Genomic DNA, 6000 nt, shown 5'->3' on the forward strand with positions numbered 1-6000 from the left:
GTGTGTGTGTGTGGGGGGGGGGGGAGTTAGAGCTGTTTGAGGAAGAAGAGGCTTAAAAGAATATGATTATGAATGTAACGTCAACATGGGCTTAACAGTCAGTGGCATTTATGAGATTAAGCTGAATTACGCTCACTTTTGCGCCGTGCTCATGTTATTAACAATTTTTTTTTTTTTTATGTTTTTGACAAACCAAAAATAGCCACGATTCTGCCCTCCCGGCTTTTAAAACAGCATTTTCTAAAAAGTAAATATGTTTATGTCTACACCACACAGCTGCTGAGATGAAGCCCCACAGGCAACAATCCACCTGTGCTAAAGCAGATTGTGCACTTTACTTCCTCTACAACATTGGTTCTCAAAGTGCGGCCCGCGAGCCAGTGGCGGCCCCGCAGAAACATTTCTGGCGGCCCACAATGAATTACAGTTGATAGTTTTAATCCAGGAACTACTTAGCTTGTTAAATGTTAATGGGACATTACTGGATACAGACCAATAAGTGTAAACTGTAGAACTGCAATCTGGTCATTATACTTATTACTATTTATTAAAAATAAATACATTATTATTAACAGGATTTCTTTTTTTTTTTTTTTTCCTTTTGCGGCCCTCGGTCCAATGTTGGGTTCCTAAATTGGCCCTCGGGTATCAAAACTTTGAGAACCCCTGCTCTACAACATTCGACAAAAGCACTTAATAATGACTGTTTACGCTAAATGAAAACGACAATGAAAACGTTTCAATCGAAACCATGTGTTTATTTTTTTGCTTGCCTGACTTTTTCCCCACTTCAGAAATAACCGTTAAACACGGATGAGTTTCCTTGTTGAGTCCTCGGTGGTTTTGGGCTTTTATCACAGACGATGAACCTTAACTAAAGTCCCGCTGAGCCCACATAACAAAGAAAAAAAATAAGTGCTGAATAAAAGCAATGCCTGTTCAGAGTTGCCTGTGGTCTTCAGCTGCATCCCTGACACACACACACACACAAACACAAAAAATCTGTGTGTGACAGCGATAAGGCACTTCCTGGTTCAGGGCGAGGCCTGAAGAAGAGAAGAGCGCACACAAGGCCATGGGAACTGCAGGACACCGGAGGGAAGACGAGCGCAAGCTCAGCGGAGATGTGCAGGACTGAGCGCTGAAACTGAAGCTAAAACAAACCCCAGCGAGGCCACGGGAGGCCACGAGGCCACAAGGCCAGTCCCTGCAGCTTCACCTGGGTCCCAGGGCTCCGCTAGACCACTGCCTCTTTCACGGATATCAAATTCTAGCCTTTGTGCTGATGGATTGGGAAGTGTATTGTGCTTTTTTTTTCTTTTTTTTTTCTTCAAATGTCATTCGATACAGTCAAAGGTTTATAGCACTTATACCTGTTGTTCCGCTAAATCGTTGAGGGTGCCGTTTCTCAAAACACGGCACGCTCTGCAGTTCCTGTGTCCGACCACATCTGACGGTCGCAGAGTTTTTATAGCTTGTTCCAAACGGAACACTATCAAAGCCGGCGAAACACAATCGCCCCCGTCTGATGGGAAGAACAACGCTCTCTTTTTCCGACTATCGTCGTCACGTCAAAAGCATGTTGCACTTGTTTTTAAGCGAGGGGAAATGGAAACAGAGCCGGAGAGAGAACAACAGCGGAATCATAACAACAGCGATACGTTTATTGACGGAACCGAGACCACAGATAATCACTTAGAAATAAATAGCATGGAATTTCAGTTATGTCAGTTTCTATCAGTTATAGAGAATTAAAAAGAAAGTTGAACAGCTTGTAATTAAAATATTATCGCTAACCCTTTAACACCTAAGCGTTAGGTGTAAAATCTCTGTATTTTATGCTTATTTTAACCATAAAAGGGCCATAAATAGTCCTGTAACTAAGCGCTTTTGCCAATTTTTCCCAGAATAACTTTCAATTTACTGCATTAAAATAGTGTATTAACAATTTAAAGTGACGAAATAACGCTGTAGTTGTACCTGAACACCAGATTGTGCCTGTTAAATTTGAAATTTGAACAGTGTAAAACATATTTAAAGTAATATTTGTGGTGAGTTTTTTTGTCTCAATGTCCAAAAACAGGCCCAAAAATATGGAAACTATGTACAGGCGTTTTTCCAACACTCTCTCCTCTCTGACCTGAGTGAAATGACCGTATTAACCACATGTTGATTTTGACATGCAACTTTTTTCCCGATAGCATAAACCGTTGCGTAATAACGGCAAACCTGTCGTGTGCGATACGCTCTGTGTTAAAGGGTTAAGAGCTTGTTGTTTTTGGACTTCTGAATTCAAGGCAATAAGATATATACCCGTTATCGCCGAGAGTTAATTATATTTGACATATAGCCATTATTAAGCGAGTCAACTGTCCAACAAACACACTTTATTTACATTTTGAGCATACCGACTCATTACACCCATACGTGGTGAGTGAGATTAAATAACCGACACCTGAAATACAAGATTAGCGCGTGTAGATTATGTTTACACTGCGTGCTACAATATCAAATGTGGCCAACGACGCACACATAATAAATACGAGTCCATTGTGAGCGACCGGTTACGAGCTGTTACATTTTCCTACGTGGGGCGTGTGCAGTTTTATCTTGTTTACATTCATCGGAACATCAATGGAATTAAAAATGTCAAGCGTGTGTGGTTTGTGTCTCAATAGACAAAGTGTTTACAGTGTCGACACGCGCGCGCGTGTGTGTGTGTGTGTGTGTGTGCTGCGTCAGTATTTCAGTCGGCGATATGACTAGTGACGTGCAACGGAGAGAGGACCCTTAAATCATTTGACCTCTTATTGAAACATTATGGTTCTGAGTCAAAGCGGCTCGACAAGGTGACTTTCTGGTGTGTAAGCGTGCCATATGGCACCCCCCCCCCCCTCATTTGGAACAGTCTGCCTAAGTGCCTGGGGGCTTGAGCATTGGGGCTTGATTCATTGCAACACACAAAAAAGCCCTCTCTCTCTCTCTCTGTTGCTGATAAAAGAAACAGAACAAGGAGAGCCAGTATTTAGGTTTGTGTGACACTATCAGACTTTCCGTGGTGGAAATTGGTGCCATCTGCCGACAAACTGGCCCCCTTTTTTTTTTTTTGAGCACCTCTGACACGAGACAGACTGCTGCTGGAAAATTTAAACTCTTATCTCAGCAACATCCACATTCAAAACAAAGATCTCGAGATAAGGAGATATAGACCTAGACAGCCTCAAAAAGCCTCATAATCCCTTAATAACACAGATTACAGATCTGTAGTCCTCATTTTGTATATATGAATTGTTTTACTAAATCCATGCCCACTATTGTGATCTAGGATCCAGATGGACATCTTTAAATTGTGTTTTTAACAGGGGTCTCTGCAGGTTTCAACAAGTCAAATTTAAAGGTGCCATATGTAAGAATGTGGCCAAAAACAGTTACTACATTCAAATTCAAAATACCGATGTCTTTTAGGTTTCGTATTTTGACGTAACTGGCAACCCGTGGTTGCTCGGCAGGTGAGACTCTACTGACTGCAATGATTGGTAGACGGCGGTAGGTGGCGCCACATGCCGAAACATGATTACAAAACATAAACATGATTTGCGGTCTGCAAAATATTTTTTTTAATGCAAATATTTTGGCTGCACTGTTGTTGTTGGTGAGTTTGTTATACGAACATTATTCCTGAGTTTTAGGAGGATGTTATGGCCAGTTGCTTTAGATTTATTACATAATGCACCTTTAAGACTTTTTAAGACTTTTTTAAAAACCATAATGAATACAATTTAAGACCCATTTCAAATCCATACTGGCAAAAAAGTACAAAAGACATGAAGGAAAATTGGAGCCACAAATGGTTGAACTTTCAATTCAGCTTAGCTGTGGACTTTCATTAAATTTGCTCCGCTGCTATGCTAAGCTGTAACACACCGCGGCGCGAGCACAGCACACTAGCTAGTGGTGCTCGATAAATTCTCACCGGGCAGTTATCGCATCCTCAAAAATAGAAACATTTCAAAGCGAGACTGAAGTTTATGCACGTTTTTAAATAAAAGTAACGTTAATAGATTTTTAAGACCTTTCAAAACTGTATTTAAGACCTTTTGTGAGATTTTAGGAGAATTTAAGACATTTTAAGGCCTTAAATTCAAATGATTGGATTTAAGACTTTTTAAGACCCCGCGGATACCCTGTTTTATCTGATTAACAGTGTGAAACCCAACTAGATCCATTTCATTCTAACATCAGACACTTTAATATTATTTTTTCTTTTTAAAAAGAAGGACGTCAGAAGAGCGTTACACAGCTTATTCAAAGTGGAAATGTCGGCCCCTTTTTTTTTCCCCCTGTATAAAACATTTTTCAAAAATAATGGTGTTTTGCCTTCATGTGGCAATGAAGAAAGCTTTAGAGGCAAAAAGTGAAACGCTGGCATCAAAAAAACACTCACTGAGGTGGAAATATGTGGGCTTATATGGTTCAGTGGAAAGACTTTACAGGCAATTTAATGAGTGCTCCTCTTAATGGAATTATATTATATTACATTATATTATAGGTGCTAATCTTAATTTCTTAATATTTTGTACATTAAGCTGGTGGTCCGCTGACAGATGTTCAGCATTCAAAACCAACCTTGAGCTCAGCGGCTAGAGAATTCATTAGGAGATAAATGCATTCCAAGTTCACGTGCGTGTGTGTGTGTGTGTGTGTGTGTGTGTTCCAGGTATTACTCATGCTGTGGGGACCTAAATCTGTCCACACAGTCACATTCTGGGGGGACTTTGTCTTCTTAATGGAGACAAAATGCAAGTTAGCATCATGTAAATGATTACATTTGAAAGTGAAGACGTGTGTAACTGTGTGTGTGTGTGTGTGTTTACTTTTAACCGTCCCACACTTTGTTTTAAGCATATACGCATATTTGTTTTAAGCATAATGGCATCTACATAGAGAGTGATAACAATGTAACACAAGATTTTACACACCAGCTTAATCCCACTTGAGCTCCTATACGGGATTACACTTTAAACGCTTAAAGTGAACGTTCTTGCCGAACTGAAGCTATGTTTACACACAGTAATTAGCAAAAAAGCGGCGGTGGGTTCTTCCCTTTGATGTTGTTGACACTGACAACATTATCAGCCACCCTATTACGCTCTTTATTTACTCTACAGGGTATAACCGTGACATTTGACGAGGCAGTGAAAAAATAAATAAAACACACACATTATTTCCATAATTCAGTCACCTCCTCATTATCATAATGGTTATCTATATCCCGGCGATGAGCTAACAAGGAGAAAACCCCAGATAAACTGGACTATCAAGCATATGACACACACACGCACGCACACACACACACACACACACACTGTGGTTCTTTCAATGAAAAGTGAACAGACACAAATAGAAGTCATTCTCCGAGAGGGCCCCAATTTATTCTGTGGCAGCAGCGGACCTGTTGCCAACCCATGCTTCTCTGTAACTTCATCTCCCCCGACTTGGTGGCTTTCTCTCATTCCACTTGACTAACTCCTGCTACAAGGCTGCTTTAATGCCAGGAGACCCCGTCCCATCCCACCCCCACCCACCCACCCCCCAGTAATCAGATCCTTCTTATTCAACAATGCTTGTGTCTTTATATCTGTTTCTCTCTCTCACTCACACACTCCATACTCGTTTCTTAATGATTTCTCAAAACATATTTCATTCCTGTCCCCCCCCCCCCCCCCCCCTCTGCCTGATCCTTTCCCTTCACACCAAAAAAACACCCTCTAATCATTCCATTCTGCAATATCGCCAAATCAAAAAAAAAAAAAAAGGGACCACCTATACCTACCCCCCAAAAAAGCCCAGATTCATTCCCCCCCCCCCCCCCCCCTTCGCCCCGCACTCCCCAGAACCAGAGAGAGCTGAGATGGAGGTCAGACGGAGGGACAGCTGGCAGACCTCCCAGCATCCCTGAGGAATGGGTGTAGGGTTGGAGGACTGGGTTGACCCCCAGTC

The sequence above is a fragment of the Microchirus variegatus genome, assembly GCF_963457635.1.
Source record: "Microchirus variegatus genome assembly, chromosome: 7".
NCBI lineage: Eukaryota > Metazoa > Chordata > Actinopteri > Pleuronectiformes > Soleidae > Microchirus > Microchirus variegatus.